Source organism: Mandrillus leucophaeus, unplaced genomic scaffold (genome assembly GCF_000951045.1).
Source record: "Mandrillus leucophaeus isolate KB7577 unplaced genomic scaffold, Mleu.le_1.0 Scaffold1785, whole genome shotgun sequence".
NCBI classification, from domain to species: domain Eukaryota; kingdom Metazoa; phylum Chordata; class Mammalia; order Primates; family Cercopithecidae; genus Mandrillus; species Mandrillus leucophaeus.
In genome coordinates this window covers 187,486-201,962 of record NW_012101793.1, presented here as the reverse complement: position 1 = coordinate 201,962, position 14,477 = coordinate 187,486, and the positions used below count along the sequence as shown (strand labels likewise).

The following is a 14,477-nucleotide window of genomic DNA, read 5'->3' as shown; positions in this document are numbered from 1 at the left end:
TTTGGTACTTTCTTACAAAATTAAACATACAGTATTTCCCCCTTACCCATGAAGGATACATTCCAAGATCCCCAGTAGATGCCTGAAACCTCAGATAGTACCAAACCATATATATACTATGTTTTTCCCATATATACATACCTATGATAAAGTTTGTAAATTAGGCACATAAGAGATTAAAATTAAGAACTAATAAAAGAGTAATTGTAGCACTAAACTATAATAAAAGTTGAATGAATGTGGTCTGTCTCTTTCTCTGTCAATATCATATTGTACCGTACTCACCTATTTTCAGACTATTGCCGAACTTGGGTAACTGAAATCATGAGAAGCAAAACTGCAGATAAGGGGGGACTACTATAATTTTACCAGTGTGATTCTGCACTTACACTCTCTTGTATTCACCCAAGTGAGTTGAAAACTTATGTCCACACGAAAACTTGCATAAAAATGTCTCTATCAGTTTTATTTATAATTGCCAAAACTTGGAAGCAACAAAGACGTCCTTCAGTAAATGAATAGAAAAAGGGATATTCTATCATCTGGTGCATGCTGATAATCGATTATTATTCAGCACTAAAAAGCAATAAGCTAACAAGCCATGAAAAGATGTGGCAGAAGCTAAGATGCCTATTACTGAAAGAAGACAATCTGAAAGGCTGCATATTACATGATTCAGACCATATCACATTCTGGAAAAGCCAAAACTATGGAGACAGTAAAAAGATCAGTGGTTTCCAGTGGTTTCCAGAGGCTAGTGGGAAGGAAGGAATGACTAGATAGCACAGAGCATTTTTAGGACAGTGAAACTATTCTGTATGATAATATTATGGTAGGTACAGGTTATTATACATTTTTCAAAACCCATAAAATGAACTGAAACGTCAACTAAGAACTTGAGTGATAATGATGTGTCAGTGCATGTTCATCCGGTATAACAGATGTAGCACTCTGATGTGAGGTGTTGACAGTGTGGGAGACTGCATGGGACGGGGCAGAGGGTACATGGGAACTCCATACTTTCTGCTCGATTTTGCTGTGAATCTAAAACTGTTCTAAAAGATAAAGAAAAAATTCTAGGAGGCCTATAGTTACTACTTTATTTGTAATCAGTGGTGATCCACAGAAGAATTCTACAAACACAGAAGTTATATAGTTCTGCTTCCAAGGGTTAATCTGGGGGCAATGCACAGTAAAGATGGGAAGAGAGAGGGAGAAGGGAATAGACTCCCCATGTGACTGTACACTAGCTGGCCTACATAGAAGATTGCAAGGGGCTCAATCAGGCCATAGCCCTGGAATGAAGGGATGGGAAGAGAGATTAATGACTTCACGGTGATGGGACCCACATGGCTTGGCATCTGGTTAGATGCCACTGTTCAAACATGAGAATGAGAGGAAAAGTAAAAGGGAACAAAAGGTCCTAGGGAATGTGAAGAATGATGTCTGCAATAAAATAAGTATAGGACACAGAAGGAAATTAAAGAAGGATCTAACAGTTCTGTAATTTAGTTAATGCACATTCTACAATGGACCTCTAGAGTATCATTCTAGACTGATATGTCTAAATCACATTCCCACAGTACACAGATGAGGGGTTTTGCAGATGTTTTGTATGACTGTCTAACAAGCAACCAATCTTTCCACTTGCTCTGTAGCTGGGACCCCTGGAAACAGCGAGTGATGCTTTACAGAAACCAGTTCCTCTGCCTTGGGGGGAGAAAATTGGTTAAATCAATCATACACAGCTAACCTAAGAAGCTGTGCTCAGGGAGAAAGCTGTGCTGTCAGGGAGAGGGAGTTGGATTTTAAATCAAAGGACCTGAGTTTCAAGCACCATTTCTGCCACTTAATGAACTTGAACCTGGAATAAGTTATTCTCCTCTCTTATCTTCAGTTTCTTCTTATTTAAAATGTGAATACTAATGCATATCTCATATGATTGTAATGAGAATAAATGGAGTACTCTATATGAAGGGGTTTTGTAAAGAGCCATGCAAAAGTGAAGGATTTAAAGTTATTTCTACTCAACAGGGTGAAAATCCCATAATTGATTGTAGTTTCTGGATGCAAAATAATTCACTAAAAGGAGGGAAATAAGTTTTATGTTCACCAAAGCAATTTCAAGTTACTGAATTCATTATGCATACACAGCCATCCCTCAGGATTGCCAGGGATTGGTTGCAGGACCCCAGTGTATACCAAAATCCACACTTACTCGAGTTCTGCAGTCAGTCCTGAGGAACCTGGGTATAGGAAAAGTCAGCCCTCTGTACACAGGGGTTTTGGATTCTGCAAATACAGTATTTTTGATCTGGGTTTGTCTGAAAAATAATCCACATGTTAAGTGGACTGGCCTAGTTCAAAACCACATTGTTCAAGGGTCAGCTGTGTACGCAGCATTGTAAGATGCCCTCTTTTGGCACAAAATAATAAAGGGTACCATTCCTGATCAAACAGTCAAAATACTTGGGTCAGAGATGGCCCTGCTATGCATATCCATCTTAGGAACTCAGAAGTATTGGTGACAAGCCCAGGGACATTCGTTTACAGGAGAGTCCCTAATTCTTCTAGAAGAAACTATTAAAACATTTTGGGATTTGTGGCCCAAATTCCAAATTAGCATCTAGGAACAAATACTGAAGATGGCTGCAATCACAATTCCTATGAAACTCCCATGGCTCTAACTTTCTCAGCCAAGAGTGTTATAAACAAGCATAAGATATCTCCTGAAAAACATGTTCTTGGCTAGCAAGGCCATTTCCTGGTCTTTGAAAGAGTAATAACATGGTGGCATGTAGCCATGGGGACCAGATAAAAAAGAGGCCCCCTGAATTAGGGCCTCCCCTACCATAGATGTGAAGTCCTACCCTCTCCCCTGAGCTGCTTTCCCTGGTACCTCCGTGATCTGTCACCTTGGTCGTCCTGCCCCCACTTAGTCCTGTTGGATTACCTGCAGATTTAGACATCAATACCATTACTCACAACCATCTGATTCAGCTAACACTGAACCATAACAAATCACCTCCAAACTTAATGGTTGACAAAAACCACCACTTATGACTTCTCACAAGTCTATGATTGGGGAGCAGTTTTACTCATGGAGGCTGGGTTTAGATGATCTTATCAGGGGCCATACATGCATTGGAATTCAGTTGGTATGTTCATGGGGACTGGCTGCTCTATGATAGTCTTAAGTGGGACAGCTTGGCTCTACATACATGCCTTACATCCTTCTAGCAGGCTGTGGGACAGCTTGGCTCTACATACATGCCTTACATCCTTCTAGCAGGCTAGCCTAGGTAGGGCAGGGTCCAAGAAAGAAAGAGGAAACATGAAAGCATTATTTTCAAGCCTCAGCTTGCACCAAAACCACACTTTCAGATACCAACTATTATGTACTACTCTCTGGAGGTGAGTTATAACTTACTCCCCTCTCCAGCATTTATTATTTTATTATTTATCAATATATGATCAATTTACTTGCTATTACAAAATATTCCTCTAGAGCAGGGATCAAATCTTGCCTACTGCATGCATTTTTATAGCTTGTGAGCTAAGAATTGTTTTTACATTTTAAATGGTTGGGGGGAAAATATGATTTTGTGTTGAAAGAAAATTATATGAAATTCCAACTTCAAGGTCCATAAATAAGTTTTACTGGAATATAGCCATATTCATTTATTTATATGTTGTGTATGGCTGCTTTCTCACTGCAACAGCAAAGTTAAATCATTGCAGTTAGAGAGCACATGGACCCCAAAGCCTAATATATTTACTACCTGGCCCTTTACAGAAAATGTTTGCCAACCCCAGTTCTACAGTGTGACTTCCAAAGGCTGAACAGTGATGTGATTTTTCTTTTGTGTCAGTACTGTCAAGATCTAAGCTACAAATGTTGAATATGAAGGTCATGTTCAATTTTTAGTATTATAGATAACAACTTTCAAAAGGAAATATCATGTGCACTTCTGAATTATTCATTAGTTCAATTCTTAGAAATGGAATTGTTGAGGCAAAAGATAAGCACATTTTAAGGCTTTGATGCATATTATCACTTTGACATACCTTTAAGATAGATATAAAATCATCTGAAACATAATTTTATATCCACTTTTTAAGCATTATTTTCATTAGGAATGGATATGGGATTTGCTCAAAGGACATTTTGATCTTTAATTGAGATAATCATTTGATTTTTCCTTTTGCTTAATGATATAATCAGTTTTCTGAAAAAAAAATATAGTTTTTACTTTCTTAATCACCTTTGAATGCAAAAAAAGATTTATTGAAATATTTTATTTAATACAAAATTATGTTAGTAACTTCTCCATAGGCTATCACTACTCACCAGGGCTCCACTTCTACATTTCTAAGATGGACAGCTGATTCTTAGACACTTTGCCTCCAGGTTCTCCTGGCTTCCCATGAAATGTACAGCGGGCCACATCAGGCATCACTCACTGATATGGTTTGACTGTGTCCCCACCCAAATCTCACCTTGAATAGTAATAATCCCCACATGTCAAGGGCAGGACCAGATGGAGATAATTGAATCATAGGGTCAGTTTACCCCATACTGTTCTCATGGTAGTATGTCTCATGAGAGATCTCATGGTTTCATAAATGGGAGTTCCCCTGCCCAAGCCCTCTTGCCTGCAGCCATGTAGGACATGACTTTGCTCCTCGTTCACCTTTTACCATGATTGTGAGGCTTGACCAGCCATGTGGAATTGTGAGTCCATTAAGCCTCTTTTTCTTTAAAAATTACTGACTCTTAGGTATGTCTTTATTAGCAGCATGAGAACAGACTAATACATTCACTACTTTGTTACTTTCTGTCATCCATGGGAAGAACCCTTACCATTCTGGGGATTTACCACTTAAGTGGCCCATAAGAGTTTTTGCCAAATGCCATTGATTCAAAGTGGCAGAATTCTGGTTCCAGACAGATTATTCTCAATCTGGCCATGGCCTGCACTCTTCCCCAGCCCACATTCTGAATGGGAGGGGACCAGGGTCACCAGCATCTCCCCTAATAATTTCCTGTGATAACTCTTTTGCATTCTCAGGAAGGCAAGCAGCCTGGCAGCCCTTGGCACCATTGCTTAGTTTAGTGGCAGTTATAGATAACAGAATTTTATTAGACTTTTTGGCATATTGGTAGTTCCTCTACAGTATTTTTGGGTCAATGCAGGTTGTTCTAAGAGTTTGTTTTTCAGATGGATTCTGGGAGGGAGTTGACACCTATGTACAACTCAACATCCTTTCAAAAAGTCTTCCTAAAAGGCAAATTTATGTGAGGAAGTGATTATATGAGCATGAAGGGAGTTTTGAAAGTTAGTTTAGTGAAGTAAAGATGGAATGAGAGAGAGCTGAGAAAAAAGAGAACATTGAGACCCATCTTTTAACCAAGTATAAAATTAAACACTTAATATCTTAGCAGAAAAGGCCTGAAAGGAAGGTACCTTCTCAGCATAAACTTATTAAATAAGGTCTAAAAATTACCCGAACAGTAACAGAATGTTTCCTTGGCAATATTGGTGGTCAAGAGACTATTACCAGCCTCTGAGGCAGAAAGAATTAAAGAAGGAGTGATATCCCACTGTATTCCTTAATGTATGTAAACTAAATTATAGGGCATTCTCATTGTTTGAAAAAATAATAATTTGCTTAAAAACTATATATCTGTGATAGTTAGCCACACCTATGCGAAAGACTCAACTCTTTTTTTTTTTTTTTTTGAGACAGAGTTTCACTCTTGTTGCCCAGGCTGGAGTGCAATGGCATGATCTTGGCTCACCGCAACCATCACCTCCTGGGTTCAAGCAATTCTTCTGCCTCAGCCTCCCAAGTAGCTGAGATTACAGGCATATACCACCATGCCCAGTTAATTTTGTATTTTTAGTAGAGATGGGGTTTCTCCGTGTTGGTCAGGCTGGTCTCGAACTCCCAATCTCAGGTGATCCACCCACCTTGGCCTCCCAAAGTGCTGGGATTACAGGTATGAGCGGGCCAAAAGCCTTCTCTTAATGTGCTACCAGGTACCCTTGTCCACCTGATGATGGCTTGCCCAATAGCAAGAGGCTTCTCTATCTTTTACCACTAATCTAAGTATTTTATTTCCCTGTTCCCTCTACCCCAACTTATTGTTCCCCCCAAAGTTTCCATCCCAATACCCTTTATTTTTTCTACAGTATTCTGTAGGGTATCTACAGATATCCTCTGTATAGCCTGGGCTAAATTCAGTCTTCTTTTTACCCTCAAATAAAGTTAGACCCAACCAGGATATTTATTGGAAAGATGAACATATATCATAATGCAAAAAAAGAAAGGAGCATAAGTGTGATCTAAAGATCATGAAAGATAGCCCAGAATCAAAATCTGGTGAGACTACATTCAAATGCCAAATTATAAGGACCACCCCCAAATCACAAATGTGATTTTGAGGCCAGATTCAGAAGCCAGAAGGCAAGTGATAAGAACAAGAGGCATCAGAAACATACATTCCAAGTCAACTCCTATTACCATCTTCAGAGTGAACATAGCTTACATATTTTGGATGCTGGGAGGATCAGACTATCTTAAGATAAAGACAGAGTCAGAGTGGATACAAGTTTCAACTAAATATAACATTTAGCAAATTCCAGAAGATAACTCTGTAAATCTGAGTAATCAATAAAGTAACTGTCTTAGTCTGTTCAGGCTGTTATCTAAAAATGCCGTAAACTAGGTAGCTTATAAACAACAGAAATGTATTTCTTACAGTTCTGGAGGCTATGATGTCCAAGACCAAAGCACCCACAGATTAGGTGTCTGGTGAGGGTGTCTGCTGTCTTAAGATGGCACCTTCTTGCTGTGTTCCCACATGGTAGAAGGGGGCAAGGCAGCTCTCTGGGATCTCTCTCAGAAAAGCACCAATCACCTCCTAATACCATCACCTTGGGGGTTAGGGTTTCAATATATGAATTTTGGGGATGTACAAACATTCAGACCATTGCAACTATAAAATTTAAATTTCCTTGTTATAAGCAAAGATGATTTTCTATCTTGGCCTACATGAAAATTATATGTTTGTTTACCCTTGTATATTTTAAAAGGTTGAAAAGTACCGTCTTTGAATTTACTCAATTACAAGTTAAGTAGTATGTATATTAGAATCAATTATTGAAGTGATTATCATGTAATTGTTCTGAGTAATAATTTGAAGCATACAGTGCCTCAAAGACTCAGTTTCCTTCAGGGTCAAGCATAACTAGATCACAGGCTTGCTGAGAGCCCAAGATTAAATACTGTCATCTTTAATGGAGTACTTATTTCTTAAAATGCTGCAAATGAGGTGATGATGAGGACTGAGAGGACATAAAACAATCCAAACCAAATAAAACAATGATGTCTGCCAAAGTCAGATATTTTCTCTCTCTCTCTCTCTCTCTCACACACACACATACACACACACACACACACACACACAATCACAAGATAATTACAGAATATAACCTGGGAGTGATAAAGGTTGTTTAAAAACATTAACTGGAAGGTCATTAGCCTGAGACGGCTCCAGCACAAATACACAAATAAGTATGAGTAAAACTGGATAAAGAAGGGAAAACAATATCAATGCCAATACCCTGGTTGTGATATTATATAATAGTTTTGCAAAATTGATCAATGGGGAAAACTGAGCAAAGAGTATAAGGGATCCCTCTGTGTTATTTCCTACAACTGCACATGAATCCACTCCACAATTATCTCAATAAAAGTTTTAAAAATAAATATTAATCATAAATAAGACTAAAGACTAACCATGTTAGTTATTATAAATATAAGTTAAATTCCCACATTGAAATATAGGAGTATTCAAATCAATTTTTTAAAAAGCTACATGTTATTTGAAAGAGATATTTAAAAGAAGATGATTAAAAATAATAAATGAAAAGATATGAAAATCCTTAAAGATTAAGGAAGTGTAACAATATTGATATCAGAAAAATATAACCTGAGAAGAATCAAGTAGAAAATAATTCAAGTAGATATAAATATAAAAGGAAAAGAAAACATACATGAACTAAACACAGCTCCCAAAATAAATGAAAAACTGACAGAAATACAGAAGGAAATAGAAAAATTAAAATAGTAGGATGCAATTATAACTCTCTCAAACCGTGAGATCAAGTAAACAAAAGGATAACATAATTTGAATAACCAAAAAATGTCATCAGTATGGATAAGACAAAGGTATCTGAAACTCTCTACCCAATTGAGCAACCACATTCCTTGAAAACACATAGGAAAACATGGATAAAATCTTATTCTCCATTAAGCCTGAGAGAAAAAAATCATTACTTTGCAAACAACTGAAATCATGGAGACCATATTCTCTGTAAACAGTATAATAATATTAAAAACAGAAGCCAGAAAAATTACACTCACTAGAAAAGCCTAAAACACCAAATCTTCCATGAAAGAGACAAGAATAGAAAGTGCATGTACTTAGAAATCATCAATTTTGAGAGCACAAGTATCAAGACCTACAAGTGCTACATTACTAAATTGCGAGATAAGCCCAAGATGATGCTCAAAGAAATATTTACAAATGCATAGATTAGAAAAGAAAAGGCTGAAAATAAAAGGAGTACAGAGTTTAGGATGCTATTGAATTAGGAGTAAAAGATTGTTTTAAGATAGAAAAGGGGGAAATTAGAAACCTAAGTTAAAATAAAGAACAAAAGATGTAGACATCATCAACAAAACTTTGAAAAAACTAAAACCAGATATTTGGCAGGCCTGAACAACAAAGTGAAAACTCACACACACATTTGAAACAGGAAAAGTCAAAGAAATGGCAGATTATTTTTAATTATAAGAGATTAATAGGTATAATTTATAATAAATTTGAGGTCTTATACAAAACATGATTTTCTAGGAAAGATCAGTGAAAAACATTTAAAAGGTATCAAAAATGTAATCTTTTAAAATGATACAGGGTCTTAGCAGAAGTTTTTAAGGACAAGTTTTAATAAACTTTCAAGTATGTGAAAATTGCAATGTGACCAAGCTCTTCCAAAACAAACAGGGGTGAAATGAAACACTTTTTAGCTCACTTTAGGAAAACAGATTAACCCAGTGCCCCTGAATCAAAATCAGAACAGGAGAGCAAAGAGGGAGGGCACGTAGGAAAAAAAGATGGGATATTATAAGACTGAAAATGCAAAAATGCTAAATGAAATTTTTGCAAATGGAACCCATGAGTATGCCAAAAGGGTTTATCTTAGCAATGCAACTATGATACCACGTGAAATCTCTTAATGTAGCAAAATATATTTAAAGACAAAAAAGCTGTGTGATCCCTATAGTAGTTAAAAGTTTTTAATCAAATTCAGTACATAGTCTTACTACGAAAAACTAGTAAACTAGGTAGAAAAGAAAACTTTAATCGGATCAGGTGAATCTGCCAGAGCCTACAGTAAACAACAAAATTCATGGAGAAACATTATTAGTATTTTCATTAAATGTATACGATAAAGGAGCTTGCTAATAGCATTATTATGTGATACCATAATATAGGTTTCAGAAAATGCTTTAAAAAATTAAATAGATAAATGGAAAGATAGAAAGATGTTAGATCATATTGATATAGATACTACATTTGCTAAATTAAATTTCACCCAAAACAGTAACATGGAGAACAGATAATAAAATACGTCCTATTCACAATGCAAGATGTTTAACCTGAACTTATATTTTACTAACTACAGCAAGATAGTGCTGATGCCAGAAGAGACAAATCAGTGAACCAGTGTTAAACCAATAAATAGACCCTGTTACATCTAGGCATTTTTTGATATGCTAAATGTATCATTTCAAATAAGTGAAGAAGACTAAGCAAACATAGTTATCAGATATCTGCTCAAACATATACAGGCAAAGGTAATAACCTCAGTATTCTTTAGCTGAATGTTCTATAATCTAGAATACCACTCATCATTAAAATTATATGACAAAATATTCAAGAAAATTTCCACAGTAAAGTTTTGTGTAATTTTTTTTTTTTTTAGACGGAGTTTCGCTCTTGTCACCCAGGCTGGAGTGCAATGGCGTGATCTGAGCTCACTGAAACCTCCGCCTCCTGGGTTCAAGCAATTCTCCTGCCTCAGCCTCCCAAGTAGTTGGGATTACAGGCGTGACCCACCACGCCTGGCCATGTTGTGTAATTTCTAAAAAGAAAATAAAACAGTATTTTGTTATTTTAATTTCATAAATATAGAGAGATGAAAAAGGTCATGCACAGAAAAAAAGCCAGGAAAAATGTGAAAAAAATTACAATGGTTATTTTGAGGGAATGCAGTTACGTGTGATTTTATTATTTCTGTTGTGCTTTTCTGTGTTTTCTTTTCCTTTTTGAGATTGGTCTTTCTCTGTTACCTAGGCTGGAGTGAGTGCAGTGGCACAATCTCAGCTCACGCCTCCACCTCTCAGGCTCAAGTGATCTACCCACCTCAGCCTCCCAAAGTAGCTGGGACCACAGGCACACACCACCACACATAATTACCTTTTATTATTATTTGTAAAGATGGGATCTTGCTATGTTGCTCAGGGTAGTCTTCAACTTCGGGCTCAAGCAATCCTCCTGCCTTGGCCTCCCAGGGTGCTGGGATTACAGGCATGAGCCACTGCACCTGGTCCTTTTCTGTCTTTTCTGACTATTAAATTTGTAATTAGAATATAAATTTTGAGTTGACTTAGCTGAAATGACAACTCTGTTTCGTGAACAGGAGAGAAAAAAACAACACTTATGATAGTATGAGTGAAAGAATATGTAAGATTCACATGAAAAAAAAAATCTGAGAATATCTCATGAAATAATATATATGGTTATATCATTTTATTCATTCAAAACTTTGCCTCATAAAATGAACTGGCCAAGGAGCGAGTCTACAGTAAAATGTTAGGATAGATATAAGGGTCTCTACATCACCCATGTACTTGGCTTCAGTAGGATGCATTATGTATTAGCTGATAATATGTGTTGCAGGAGTCAACAAAGCAGTTAGATTTGTGGAAGCTTAATTAGCTTCACAAGAAAAACAAAGCAAAAAAGCAATCAGAGGTGTTCTTGATCTTTAGTACAAATGTGGATGTGCTATTGTTTTCCCTGGAAGATCTGTTGAAAGGCTATTATATCTGCAAGGCTACTGCGTCTCAACTCACTTGGGTGCAACGGGGCTGACAATGAGATGCAGGATGTCCTTCCAGGTAGCCAGCTAATTTCTCTGCAGAAGTACCCATGAGCTGCCAGGCAGGGACTGTGCTGGTGCCAGCAATCTGACTGTCAAAAGCCAAATCTATCATGACCCAAGGCAGGCAATAGTTAAGTAGTGACAGCATGAATTTCTCTAGATTCTGAGTTTTCTGCACCCTCTAGCTGATCACTACTCAAGGAAAACTATGAACAGAAACAGCACTGGAGGGGGAAGCAAAAGCTAGTGTTGGGGGCTGCATTGTGTCTCCCCAAAATTCATCTGTTGAAGTCCAAATTCTTAGTACCTCAAAATGTAACTATATTTTGAGACAAAGACCTTTAAAGAAGTGATTAAGATAAAATGAGGTCAGCTGGGTGGTCCCCAATCCAGTGTGACCGGTGTCCTTATAAAAGGAGGAGGTTAAGTCACAGACAACATACAGACCAAGGGGCAGCCCTGTGAGAACACAGTGAGAAGACGGCCAGCTGCAAGCCAAGGAGAGAGGCCTCAAAAGAAACCACAACTACGGGTATCTTGATTTTTGACATTTAGACTCCAGAACTCTGAGAAATACATTTCTGTCCTCTAAGCCACCCAGCCTGTAGTATTTTGCTATGGCAGCACTAGTATACTAAAACACCCAGGAACACTCAAATTTCAAAAAGCTCCTATAGTACTTCTCTCAAAAGAAAAATATATTTTAAAAATACATATCAAGGGAAAAAAATCTTACTGTATCAACTCTAATTGTTTTTGGAAGATACCTTGGCTTCTTTGCTTGAAAATAAAATAGCAAAAATAAATGGTACACACAGATGTATATATCTGGCGATGTGTTTTATACTTATTAGAAAGAGATTTGCTCTTTCTCCTAAAACATGGTGTGCTGTGATCCTTGCTAAATGCAAACCCTTGTCCCCAAAGTCATCTGTGAGACCCTGTCATGCAATAATCTCTGAAACTTTTGCTTGCAAGGAAATGAGGTCACATCATCCATCATCCCAACAGTGAGGAAATCTTTTCCATAGTGTCCTTGACAATGTGGATGATCTCTGAGAGCGTACAGGTGCCCAAACACAGGGGACAGCTTCATTCACTGACAGAATTCCAGTTTTCAAAAAGTTCATCCTGATATTTAGCTTAAACCTACATCCATTATTCCAAGTTCTACCTTCAGATTTGCACTGAAAATGTTTACCCCTCCTTCATGTCCAGTGTCCCAGGTCTTCACATCTGCTGCCTACCTTCCTTCAAGCACACTCTCCTTTGACTCTGTCCTACCTCTGGTAGTGTCCACAAAGTCAACACTCTATCTCCCCTAAAGTCCTCTAACAAAAAGGGAGCACGAGATCAACTTCTGGCATGACCACACGAGGAGCTCAGCTGACCTGTTCCTTAATGAAACTACTGAAATTTTATACACACACAGAATTTGAAGCCTCTGGAAGTGGGCCTGATAGCAAACAGCAAATGAAAAAACATCTATTCAAGAAAATCTAAGGCAATTCTGTAACAAAGGCAAGTCTGTGCCTAAATTAAGAAAAAAAAAAAAAAAGAAGATCCCAAATCAATAACCTAACTTTCCAATGTAAGATACTGGAAAAAGAAGAGCAAAGCAAGCCTTAAGCAGGCAGATTGAAGGAAATAAAGATTAGAGCAGAAGTTAATGAAACAGAGAACTGAAAACAACAGAGAAAATCAATGAAACCAAAAGCCAATTCCTTGAAAAGATCAACAAAAACGGCAAACTTAAGCTAGATTGGCCAAGAGAAAAAGAAAAGACTCAATAACAACAAAAACAGAGACATTGCTAATACCTGACAGAAAAAAGACTATAAAGGAATACTGTGAACAATGTATGCCAACAAATCAGATAAATTAAATGAAAGGGACAGATATTTTAAAAGATACAAGCTACCGAAACTGACTCAAGAAGAAATAGATTATATAAATAGACTTGTAGTAAGTAAAGAGATTGAACCAGTAATCAAAAAACTACCCACAAAGAAGCACCTCTGTTCTTCCAAGCCCTGGGCCAGGCCTACACTGATGAAGAATTGATGAACTATGTTTTCAATTTGGTCTGGAAGTTGATGACATGACTTCTGAGAAGGAAATAAGTAATGAACAAGACAATGTAAATGCTGAAGGGCCCTCTAATGTTTTTTGCAAAATCGACATCTCAGTCAATTTTGATATGATCTCATGTGTCTGGAAGGATTGATTTGAGGGCTTCAGGTCTTCAAAGAAAGGAAAAAGTCTCTGGCATATAAACAGGTAATGCCTAATAGAAAAATCCAGAAATTGATTATCACAGAAAAGATAGTTAAGGTATGCCCTTTACAGCAGCAGTTCTCCAAAATCTAAATCTTACTAAAGATCAATATGACAGCTTCCTTGAACATCAGGAGAAATGACATCAGGATATTTGCTGGAAAAGAGCATTGGTTGCTACTGGAACCCATGATTTGGACACTTTGTCACCCATATACTTGTACTGTGCAAAGTGTCCTTTAGATATCAAGTTCAAGCCCTAAATAAGGCCAAGGAGTATACAATCTGTGAGCCAATGAACATGAACAAGACCGACAACCACCTTAAACACTATTAACATGTCACTGGAAATAAACCCCTGTACCCAGTTATCTATGATAGCAAGGGTGTCATCCTTTCTCACCAATGAGGACGACTCCAAAATTAAATACTAGAAAGGTATTTATCAAATGCACAGGAAGTGACTTTACTAAGGCAAAAAGAGTTCTTGATATTATCTGGACACCATTTTCAGTGACTATATTGAGAACCAATTTATGATAGAAGCAACTGAGGTAGTTTTCCTAATGGAAAAGCATATACTTTCCCAGAACTAGCTTACCAAAAGGAGATAGTGAGGCTGGGCTTGGTAGCTCACACCTGTAATTCCAGCACTTTGGGAAGCTGAGGTGGGAGGATCACTTGAGTCCAGGGGTTCAAGACCAGCCTGGGCAACATAGTGAGATCCCATCTCTATAAAAATATTTTTAATTAAAAATCGTTCAAAAAGATATAGTGAAAGCTGATCTCGTTAACAAAAAAAAATGAAATCAGAGAAACTCCAGAAAATCTTGCCTAGCTTCTGACCAAGATGTATTTGAAGTCCAAAGTCATAGGCAATGGGAATCACATTGAGAACAAAACCCCTTTGACCACAGCTGACATTATCCATGCATGTGATATTATAGCAGAAGCAGCTAT

The 14,477-nt window shown here is 37.3% G+C and overlaps 1 pseudogene; it reads left to right on the top strand.

Annotated features, from left to right (window-relative positions):
- Positions 1-13,523: 13,523 nt before the first annotated feature.
- On the top strand, positions 13,524-14,475 carry LOC105537686 (annotated as a pseudogene).
- Positions 14,476-14,477: the final 2 nt, after the last annotated feature.